Source organism: Tyto alba, unplaced genomic scaffold, assembly GCF_018691265.1.
Source record: "Tyto alba isolate M040663 unplaced genomic scaffold, T.alba_DEE_v4.0 Super-Scaffold_26, whole genome shotgun sequence".
Taxonomy (NCBI): domain Eukaryota; kingdom Metazoa; phylum Chordata; class Aves; order Strigiformes; family Tytonidae; genus Tyto; species Tyto alba.
In genome coordinates, this window is record NW_024881300.1 from 23,178,311 (window position 1) to 23,190,552 (window position 12,242).

The following is a 12,242-nucleotide window of genomic DNA, read 5'->3' on the forward strand; positions in this document are numbered from 1 at the left end:
TACGCTGCAGAACCTTTTCCATCTCCTTTTAAAAGAAGTGATAAAACAACTACAGGAATGCTGGACACCTAAACATAGAGGCGAGTATTCTGCAGTATGGCCTTCAAGTCATTCAGAGCTCAGAAACTGCACGGGAGGAAGATGATCAGTAAACACATGGCTTTTTTCCAAGGGTATAAATTAAGCAGGAATGATGGAGTAAAGCATGCTGATAAAGACTAAAGCCATACATAGATGAAATAGTAGAATTAATTAAGGTAAAAGTGTAACTATCAGTAAGTACAGTTAACGAGAGTCCCCGTGGGTAACAGTTCATGCCAAACTACCAGTGGTTGAGTTCTATGATGTAAAGGAGGTGACCGCACATGTAAAAGCTGTGAAACAAACTATTGCAGAGGCTAAATTTTTTAGATAGTCTAAATGGCTTTCATTTGACACACCATCTTAGAGAGAACCCCAGAAAGGAGAGACCATTTCTGATTATTTTTATTTTCTTGCAGTGCAGAAGACATAGTACAGGTGGTAACTGTTGCACAGCAATTTTGCAAGAAAAAAGTAATGAAAAACTGACTGCAGTAGTCTAGCTTTGAAAAGAGAACTGCATGAAAATTAGGGGGTTTTTATTTTATCTTTTGTTTTAGAAAAGAAAGCATCCAGAAGTTTAAAATGTTTTCAGTAGAATGGTAGCTATCCAAATACACAATATCAGAGTAAAGGAAATTGTTAAAAAAAAACCCAAACCGAACAAAAACTAAGAGTGATATTTAAAGAAAAGGAAAATAAGGAAAAACCATCAGCTTTGGCAATTAAATGTAAAATGATAATAGCACAAGTGTCGTCATGTCCCCCCCTCAAACAACATGTTGCTGAAAACATCAAAGGTAACAGTAAATACTTGCTCAAATACATCAGCATTACAGAGGTTGCCAGGAAGTCTGAAGGGGTGCTAGATGACCGAAGACTGAATTATAAAATGAGCAGTTATAAAAAATAAAGCAGTAGCAGAGAAGCTAAGTACGATCTCTGCACTGCTGTGTGTTGTGGAAGAGCTTTGAGAGGTTACCACAATAGAAGCTTTTATTTTTAGTGGGAATAGGTATGAAAAACTGTCTCAAATTAAAATGTCAGGAGAAGGTTTTAAAACAAATCAATAAAAACAACTGCAACACATTCTCAAGACAAGATGCCAAGAGTTAATGAACTAAAATTCAAAATAGCCAAATTACTGTATTGTGTAACCTGTAGTTTAAACTGGCGCGGTACTGGAGGAATTGATTGTGATTACAGTTCTTTAAAAAGGCTCAAGGGTGACGTAAGGAATTTCAGAGCAGTAAACTTCATTTTTGTTGTGGAAAAATAGGGATATCATGAACGGAATTTGCAGACACACAACCAAGACTGATATGATGCAGAAGAATCGGCACAGCTTTTGTAAATGGAAATTAATCATCACTAACCCGTTGCACTACTTTAAAGAAATTGATAAGCTCCTGGGTGTGAAGCAATTGAGTGACAGAATATATTAGATTCCCCCCAAAAAAATTTTGAAAAAAAAAAAAAAAAAAAGAAAATATGAGAGTCATATTTAAAGAAGTGGAAGAAGCATAAGCTTTGGCAATTAAACAAATTCATAATAACACAAGGGGGGGGGGGGGGGAACTCTGAGGAACAAATTGCTGAAAACATTAGGAACTATCAGGGAAAAAGAGAGACCAGTACAGAAGTATTTTCCCACCATGGGATGGCCACATCTCTGTTGCTCTTTCAGGTTCTTGTTGCCCATTTCAGCAATGATATGGTAGAAATTTTGAAAATACAGTGAAAGTCAACAAACTCAGGGATTTGGGAGCTGTTTCGGTCTTTTGGATTTGAATTGTTTTGTCCTGATAAATTCACAGCGTTAAAGTATTTACTGCTGATTAGGAATCCATAACCTTCAGGTTGCTGGGAACTAGATGGTTATTAGCAGAAAAAGGGATTACCTGGTGCTTCTTTTGTTCTTACAGTTATTTTCCTAAGCATCTACTCCTGTTTACCTTCGGGGAGGTCTCTGAGCGAGGTGGGCCTTTGCTCTGACCCAACACGGCTGTTCTGCACGTGCACTGCGACGCTTCAAGGCAGCTCCGCACCAAGGCAGGGGGACTTCTGCTGATTTTCCTCTTTTTGCAGAAGCAGTCTGTTGCTGTGCAAGGTATGGCAGGTACCAGCCCGATAGCCAGTAACCATACGCTTCAGAAACCTCCTTCAGAAAGGGCTGCCTAGATAAGAGTCATTCTATCAGTAGTGAAATTCCTATTTTAATGTAATTTTACAGACCCTGATTCACTGTCCCTTAACTGCAGCTTGTTATTTCTGGCATTAGAGGGTAAAAAAAAATAGCTTCTGGGCATGTGACACTATTCACAGGCCTTTAATGTCAGAAATAATGATCATGTTAAATTGGAGCTCATTACGACGAAATGAGACCTCATTGAGCCCTCTTTTTGGGGGGTTGTTTAATGATTTTCCTTTTTCTCTTCTTTTTTTCCTTCTAAGTAGCTCTGAATTGGTACACTGGGGGAGAAGCTGGGAGGTTTGGTGGTAAATTTAAATCGCAAGAAATGTATACCTTTAAAATATATTAAAAAAAAAGGCTTGATTTTTCTACTGTTCTCCCCAAGTACTCTGTTCCTTTGTTACATTTTCAGTTATAGAAATTTCTTGCACCTCTTAAGGCCGCTAATAATGGTTATATCTAAGGCAGCTACAAAACATATTTGGGACTTTATTTCAAGCACTACTTTTCTCATAATGGACACGAGGATCCCATTTTCCAATCTTTTTTTCCAATCACATTCAGCAGTGCTGCAGCCGCCTCCTGCGCCGCGGCTGCAGTGAAGCCGCTTTGCAGCGCGTGGGGCCGGGCGGGTGCCCGCGGCCCGGCCCGGGCTCTGCTCTGCCGCAGCACTTCCCCGAGCGCGCAGGTCGGGGGGCTGCCGCCCCGGGCAGAGCCGCCTGGAGCAGGCCGCCAACAGCACGCTGCTGCTATCAAGTTATTAACAGGGTCAATATCTTCAGAGGAAAAAAAAAAAACAAAAAACAAAAACAAACCCCAAACAAAAAAACAAAACAAAAAAAACCAAAAACAAACAAACAAAAAACCAAAAAACCAAACCAAACCAAAACGCTTTGTTGCTCTCCTTCCTTCTCGTAAACACATCTTCATTTTATGGCATTCTGTCCGTTTTGCTTCCCTCCTCAAGTCACTTGACAGTTAGGGTTTGTGCCTCACGAACGTGCTCGTTGGACTTGCAGGCTCTGTGAACACCTCCGTGGGTTTATGTAGCTCTGCTTCCACCCGTGTTTCATCCACCCCGCTCAGTTGCTGAGGTTTATTTATCTATTACTTGATTTCCTTTAAGTTTTCACTGCGTTCTGCGTGGTATTTTTACCATGCTTTGTCCTACATCTTCAGTGAGCTCTGATGGGCTCAATAGGCTGCAACCGCTTTTGGCCATTCTCATATCCGGAGTTTCATTTCTCATAAAACATACACCAAATCTTTAGAAGCTGGAAGAAATGTAATGAATTAAGAGATAATTTTATTGCTTGATCATATTTTCCTTCTCCAGCCCCCTTTCTCGCAAGATGTGTCGCAGTGCCGTAAGCTCCTGAGAACTGTCATGTTTGCTTGTTAAACCTCACACAGCTTAATTTGCCGTGTACGTAATATCATTTGAGATGGGTTGGGATGCTGCTGGGTCAAAAGGGGAACTCCAGTTTGTGCCAGTATCCCTCCTTTCTGCCTGGTGCTGCCCATCTCAGATGTTAACACAGATTCTGTTACACTCATCATTTTCCTGACAAACCTCCTGACTGTCTTCTGCCGCTGGTGCCCTCTCCAGCCCTCGGGGATTGGCTGTTTCTCAGTCTAGATGTGCTGCGGTAGGAAGAGAGGCTGTAGTTCGGAGGGAAAGTTGTTTTGGAGACGAGAGCACGTTCATCACCCCGTCCAGCTGCCACGGGAGAGGTGGCCGGCAGCAAACCCTGCAGCGGCAGCTGGAGGCGGTGAGGCTGGGGTCCTTCCCCACCTTGGTTTCGTGCTCTCCGGACACGTTGTTCCAAGTGCCCGTGGCTACGGGGAGCTCTTGGAGACCGGGGAGCCCCGAAGAGTTGGCTTGGGGTGGGGAAGCCGCACGAGCCCGTCTTGGGTGCCAAGGGAAGGCTGGGGTGAAGTCTGCTCCAGCCGGTCCCAGAGCACACGCGTGGGCTCGGCAGCCGATCAGAAGTGGCCAAGAGCGAGGGACCTGTACGGCTCTTGCATTAATAATTTACTGCTTGCCCCTGAGTGGGACTCTTCTTTGCACTTGGTGCCATACAAATGGGATACAAATCTCTGCCTAAGGGCTTTTCTTGTAAAGTCTGAGATAAGTGATAAGCGTTCCAGAAGTCAAAACGTGATACACACAGAAATTGTGGTGATATCGGACGGCGTGGTCAGCAGTGGTCTCCATACACAGTCAGCATAACTGCAGCCAACATGGAAAAGGAGAGCGTCAATAAACAATTTTAAAATAGTGTGTTCGTTTTATAAATTATTAGCGAAGACCCAATTATAAAAGCAGCACAAGAGAAAACTTGAAGACACTTAAAAAAAATTGTAATGGAAGCTGGTAGAAAGGAAAGTACAAAGGCGGAATTAGCCTCTAGACACCAAAAGAGAAGTAGTAGAGAAGAGATCATAAGGAGCTATAAAGGAGGGAGATAAATATATTATGTATGCACTAAAAAAGGAAGCACCTGTAGACAGTTGCAATGTCACAGTGATAAACTTGGAAGATTATCTTTGTCCCAGCTCTCAGAGGAATATGAAGATGTTAACACTAGAGAAAGGATGTTTCCACAAACAATGGGTGTCTAGACAAGTATTTTAGCAATGAAGGTGTTTAGCAAAAGATTTTTAGAGGTGTTGTGGAGAAAGAAAGTCAAACATAGACAAAAATCTCAATATGGTGACAGAGAAAAGCTGGAGTAAAAGATGAATTCTGAGATAGGGACTTAAGCATTAAAATATTTGAGAAAGCTGGTAGTGAAAGACTTTGCAGGGCAGATCAGGACCTCTGCTCTAGCTAAGTGGTGTTCTTGATGTGATGGACAAGATATTGGATGACATTGTGAATTATACCTTTAGAGGGATAGACCTTTGGATCCCCAACACAGAGGCAGCAGTTTCTATTTGTGGTTGAGAATACCCATTTCCTCCTGTTCAATACCATACACACATATATATATATATATATATATATATATATATATATATATATATGATATGCAAGGGTTTTTCTTGCAAGGAATTTTGGATCATGGAGAAAAGACAAACCGACCAAATTGCAGCATTTGGGTGATTTGGCAGAGGAAGCCCCAACAGAGAGGCTCTCCTCGGTGCTGAAGTGGACCGGGTTGCCACAAGGGCTGTGCTGTGCGCGGGGCGTCTGCCTCTGACGGTGAAACTCAGCGACGCTGCCTGTAACGTTTTGAGGAAATAATCGGACCTCTAGCTCTCAGCACAGCTACTGATCGTATATAAACTTAACCGTTGTATCAGTACAGGAAGGTCTTCTCTGCAACATTTGGTTAAAATCTTGACAATCCCTCTCCTAACTTGCATGCGCCTCAGCTTTCGCTCTTGCTGCCTGGGCACTGGGGGAGGAGGGGGAACCTTGCCTTCCTGCCCAGTGCAAAGATCTGGGGGAGCCAAGTGCCGGTTTGTTGTGTGACGTTCTGGTAGAGAGTCTCTTACGTTAAGGCCAACCCTGCAGACTAGCAATTTAAAGCTGTAGATAAATGTTTGCGTGTCTCTCTTTCTACACATGCTCTAAATTGACTCAAAACCAGCCATGTTGAGGAAAAATGACTACCTGTTATTGCTCTGCCTTGCCTCTGCATTGCCAGTGACACAGTGACTATTATTTAGCTCTCAGAAAACAACATTTGAATTGTGTTAAGCATATTCCAGTGTAAAGAAAAATCCTGAAGATAATTATTTGTATCCAAATTATTTTCTGTTCTTTAGCAGACATTTTCAGACTTCAAATATATTGTTTTCTGCAAGTACTGCATAATAAATTAATTGCTTAATTAGTAATAGATGTGTCACTTCTGGGAGCAAATCCCTTTGAACAAGTAAACCAGACACCTCTTTCATGTTTAATATGTTGGGTTTAAGACTTTTACCTCTTTTTAAATACATGTACTTTCATAGATCAGATAATACCTTAAACTATTGTCAGTGATTATGTGAGATCTCACAGCACAGAATGGCGCAAACTACAGACATTTCTTGACTTTAATCAGCAATAAAAGCAGGAAGAAATTAGAATTTACTTCCCATCAGTAGATCTCCTGCACATGTTCCATCTACTCTAAGTATTGATGTGGTCCTCATTACCATAGATGTGAAAATCTCACGGCTCTGAAAATCTTTGTAATGTAATCTAGCATGAAAGTACATTCATGTTGTGGAAGGGAATCAAGGCACAGAGAAGACTAATGGAGCAGGAAAACTTTTGATCCAAGACACTGGCCTTCTTAGTGGGAAACCCTTCTTCTTCAGCCTCCAAAAAAAAAAAAAAAAACCCAAAAACCAGTTTTGGTGACCACCAGTTGCTTCAGCTACATTGTGTAGGAGATGCAGAAAATGCACCACTACACTGCCACTTGGAAAGGAAAAGGGACGGGTAGCTACCCCAAGGCTTCTGCTAATCTCCGTACAAAAGTAGTGCTTCTCTCATATGCACTTGGTCTTCCATTTCATTTTGGTATGTTTGTTCTGAGTTTTTTGCAGATGGTGCCTTGCTAGCACAAAGGGACCCTGATTCTGTTGTTTGCCAGCAACGCTGAAATCCAGTAATGAGTGATAGAGACTGTATGCATCACACTGTAGTGTTCTTGTCAAAGCACTCAGCTGTTTGATCCGATGGGATTTTTTTATGAACAAGGTTTTATTTTAAAAATATTTATATGTTCAAGTATTTAGTGATTTAGCTCTTTATAATTATGAAGTCCTCAGTGTACGTATCTAGCAGTTCTAGTGAATCAATTCCGACGATACTGGCATTATGTTGAATTTATGCCTTGCCGAGAGGAATTGCCAGTTTCATCAGAACATTTTTTTCCTTAACCCATGGGGTATGGTCCTGGAGAGAAGAGGGGTTCAGGAGAGCTATGATAGTTTTAATATCACCTCCTCATAGGCAGGAGGCCTAGGAGGATTACAGAGATACTATCCAAGCATGCAAGTCTAGGGTTGGGAAAGCCAAAGCCCACCTGGAGGTGAACCTGGTAAGGGATGTGAAGGACAACCAAAAGGGTTTCTACAGGTATATCAGCAGCAAAAGGAAAACTGGAAAAAATGTGTGTCTGTTGTTGGATGTGTCTGTGTATATTGAAGAATGTATGTCTGATTTCATAGGAGCACCAGTGTATATCTGAAACTTAAATGTATTTTAGGTTATAGGGAACACTGAACTCACTAGAAGGTTGTTGTGAGAGCTGTTGAACTGGTAACTTCCAGCGTTAAAGGTTCAGCATGACTATGTACTGATTGAAGGACGGGTTTTATTAGATAGCAATTTTTAATAATCAGGTGTGTTGGTTAAAAAGCGGAGGGGAGACAGTAAGAAAATCACCAAATTCTAAGGAGCAGCTCAGAATTTACCAAATGTAAAGGAATCCACTGGCGTCGGGCATCTCTCACGCTGTCAGCTTTGTACTGATGATCAACAGTTCTTGGTGCCCGAGTCCAGAATAGCAGCTCTGCAAGGACACTCGACTGGGGTGGAGTTTTGCGAGACCTACCCTGCCTGCTGCAAGGAATCATGAGACCTGGAACGCGTTTAACCGAAGCCACCAGGCTGACTTCTCATGAGCCCCCACTTCAGTCGGCGTTACCCTGGCTGGGATGCTCACGGGTGACTGGGGCGCGAAACCTCTTTGTTCCACCCCTGTCCCCAGCCCACTCGCCCCTCTCCCCTCAGCTTTTGTTATCTTTCCAAATTGTTAGCAGAAGAGATAGATGTATGCAAAGCACTTTCACAGAATCTGAGCTGGAACAGCTGTCAGAGATGCAATCCCACTTAGTTGGTCTTCATAAAATGCGTGCGGCATTTTTAAGAGTGTGGTTAAACGGTAAAGGCAAACTGCGCCCATTTAGCAGAAGGCAGCATGTGACAGCTGACAAAGTGACAGTGGGCCCCTGAACAGCCCATGTCACTCTTCAGCAGGAGGCCCTGAAATGCCCATTTTAATTTAAATGTTATTTTCAAATAAAATTGCCACTTTGGGATAATTGCTTCTTACTGTGTAACTTTGAGAACACCGTACTGAGCAAAGTGGGTGCAGCTTTCTTTATTGTTGTTCTTATTTGTTATTGTGCAGCACCATATGTGTCTACAGCCCTGTGCAATAGGTGGTCCCCAGAACTGCCTGCTGCACAAATCAGCCTTTTGTTCTGCGAGCTGTTGTTTTAAAAAACAAAACAAACCCCCCAACCTCCATGCAAGGTAAGGGACTGGAATGGGGGTGATTTCAGTCATACACATTGTTTTGGGGTTTTTTGTTCCTGCAGTTTTCTGGTAACCACATCTACAGTGATGGGCACAATATAAGCAAATATTTTTCTTTGTGCAGAATGACTTAGGCGTCTTTTCATCTGAAAGCTCCGCTAACTACGCACTTCCCCTTTTCTTTCTGGCCTCCTAGAGCCTTCTGGTATGGCACAAAACAAAAATGCAAAGCCCATTTTCTAGCAGTTTTGCAAATGCAATCAGCATGTTTACAAATTCTGTTTATTTAAATTCTTCCCTTCATATAGAGAAGGAAGTGTTTTAAATGCTTAAGCATCCGGCTGTGGTTGCAATGGGTTTGTGGGGTTCTTTTCGTTGTGTTTTGGTTTTTGATACCCTGAGGCTTGGTGTGTCTCGGGATGTCCTGGTAATGGAGTAAAGAGGTCAGAAGAACAGCAGTGAGAGGCTCTATCTAATTCACACCTTGGCACCAGCACGCTGGGGCTGACACGTCCAATTTACTGTGGCACTGTTTGACAGGTGTCAGGACTCGACAGTCGCACAGAAGTACACACGACTGCAGAATCAGAAAGAGAGAGGGGGTGATTGAACATTCTGCAAATGAGACACCCAGGGAAAGAAAAACACACACACGCGCGCGCACGCGCACACACACACGCAAAACAATTCAATAGAGAATCTGGGCTAATTAACGCCTGCTGTTGCCTGATGCGTGGCATGGCCCCTCAAGGACTCTTTGCCATTTGAGAGTTGAAAACATGTCAGGAGGCTCCTCTTTTCTCTTGCATGAAGAATATTATGACATTTTAGTGCTAAAAAAAGTTATGATAACTTCCTCAGTTTTCATGGCAAGTTGTGAAACTTCCTGAAGTTCAGCCTCACCGGCTCCATTCCTTGCTTCCCAGTCTGGTACCTAATCAGGTCACCTTTTCCCTGGCAGGATACGCCTCCTGAAACCTAACCTTCTCCTGAATATCTGTCTGTAGACTTTTCTTTCCTATGCACCTGCAGAACAGAGTCTCTGCCTGCCGTGCTTGATGGCAGAAGCAATCATTTCACGTGGGCTGTATCGGTATCGTGCACTGACTTTGGAGGGACGTGCCTCCCCAGCTGGCAGGTGGCCACTCGCCGTGGTGGCTACCCTCTCCAGCCAGAGGGGCAAGGCCTGCAGAAATTTGGGCAGCTCTCCTTGCCTGGTGCCGGGTTCGACCTTCCTCGCCGTGTCCAGGAGTGAATGCTGGGAATAGCACCGTTTGCGGCAGGTGAAAACGTGCTAGAGAAGAGCAGGTGTGTTTCCACAGTTCTCCTAAAATTCTGGCGGTGTTGGGGAAGGAGCAGTTCCTGGGTACGTGTTGATAAAGCACCCAACCACGGGGGCCCGAGCCCTGGCTGCCGAGACCTCTGGAGAGGCTTGTGATGCAGCTGATAGAACCGTTACCGTGGCTGCTGCTGCAGCGAGTAATGGTGAGGAGCACACGCGGGCTGTGCTAGCCGCTTGGGATCTGCCAGCCACCCGCTAATGAGGTTTGCATTAATGTCACAAAAGGAAGATTCCTAGACCTTAAATTTGCCCGGAACGTGAGAAATGCAACTCGATCCTTGCTCTCCATCTTCTGACCTTCCTGTCGTGGCTTCTGCTGCAGTGCGGATAGGTGGCTGCGTAGAAAGCTTTGTGCTTTACTTTGGGACTGAATTTTAGAGTGGGTTAGCAGCGGGAGACTGCGATATTTGAAATTTGTCTGAAGTGGGAGGATCCCATCATTTGGGGAAACAGCTCTGTACAATGCCGCAAATCAACGGGACACAGTCTTGTCCTGCTGAGAAAGTCAGCAGAGCCAAAACTGAATTTAAAGAAAGCCTTTATTATTATTATTATTCATGTCAGGACTCCATTGGGAAAATCTTTATCTGCATTAAAACGTACATAAGAAGAGGAAAGAAGAAAAGGCCAAGAAGAGTGTGTACTACAAAGCGTCCCTTTGAGCTCAGCTCCGTTCCTCTGTAAAGTTCGTTGCCAGGCTCTTTGCAGGGAGAGAATTTGGGTTCAAGGTTGAGCTGGAGATGTTTCCTGGCGGAATGTATATCCCCTGATCGCACCTTTAGGAGATTATCCCGTCATTAAATATTTGTAGGATAACAGGAGAAGCCTAATTTAGTTTTTGTTTCTTTTTCTCTGTGGTTTAATCACAGATGAAAGAGACTAATAGCACTACAGAGCTTTCTGGTGATCAAAGGCCAATCAATCCTCTTTGTGGAGTAATTAACTATTTGCTAAACTTGCAGAATTGATTTCCATTTAGGGCTAAGAGAGAGGGTTTTAAATGAAGACCGATTTACCAGGCGTGAGGAGGGAATCTCAGCACTGATGCCAGGAGATACTCAGAGTGATGAATTGGAGTCTGCTAATTGGAGGATGAAAAATACAGCTGGAATCTGGCCCCATTTGCTCCTACTTTGGGGAAAGACAGGAAAAGGGAAATAAGGCTGAGAATCTGACAGATGGCTTTCTGCAACTGCAGCGGGGAGAGCAGAGTACAGTTAAAGCAGCATCTGACTGGAGGAAACACAGACGTAACCAGCACAAAACTGTATTGCAGTGAATCCATTATTCAGGCAGATGCTCCATCTAGGAATGATTGCTGTCCGTTCAGTTGCAACTTTGGGCTGGTGGGCTCCGAAGCAGCTTGCATCTGCACTAATTCTCTCAATACAAAATCAATCAGACAGCTTTGTCTGGGTGGAGCTTTAGTTTGCCGAGAAATTTTTAGCACCATGGATGAAATAGGGGCTTTGTGAAAAGCTGAAGGTGTATAACATTTTCTGGCACTCTTGAGTGGAGATATGAGGAGGGGGTTCTCTATTAGTAAGTTTTGCAGCCTTGGAAGGATAATCAGGATGCTAGGCTTTACTTGAAAACGTCAAAATGGGGAACTGAGTTGATCAGATAGACAGACTGGTTACAGATACGGGGCAGCTTCCACAAGCAGAGGGACTACAAAGGCTAGAATTCATCATCCGTGATAATAAATGTGATGGAGAAATGTGGTAGCAGCTTCTATATTGTGAGTGGCACAGGAAAAATGCTTAGGGAATAATTCCAAGTAGTAAGGGGCATTCACCAAATGGGGGAAGTTTAAAACATGGAAAAGTCGGTACCTCTTCTCAGAGCACGTAATTAACGCACAGAATTTATTGCACAGGATATTGTGGAGGACAAAAGAATAAATGAGTTCAAAATAGATCAGAAAATTTCATGGAGAGGAGGTTCACTGGTGGGTATTGAACAGAGTAGCCCGAACGGGTCTCTAGGTGGGGAAGTCCCTGAGCAGCTGCCCGCCGTGTCACGCTGCGCTGGCCATGTCCCCGTGTTTTCTGGCCGCGGCTGGGGAGGGGACCCCGGGTTTCAGCGGGACCCAGCGTGGCAGCCCTTCCGTCCCCGTGCCCCGGCGTGTGGAGCCCTGCATTGCCAGGGCAGGAGGTCAGCAGCGCCGGAAAGCCCTGTGCACATAACTTCTGTTCAGTGGTGGCTATAAAGCGAGTCCATCATTTTTACATCTGCGCCGAGATGAGCACTCGTACTACTAACGCGTCCTCATTGTCACAGTCGCTGTGAACCGGCCCACGGGGCTGGCGGTTTCCCCAGTGTAGGAAACTTTTAGGTAGTCGGGACAAAACTCA

General features: G+C 43.9%; 1 protein-coding gene across 2 annotated transcripts in view; it reads left to right on the forward strand.

The window, feature by feature from the left end:
* Positions 1-12,242, forward strand: part of ZFHX3 (zinc finger homeobox 3) — a 545,789-nt gene that overhangs the window by 224,595 nt on the left and 308,952 nt on the right. The gene's annotated exons all lie outside the window — the stretch shown is intronic.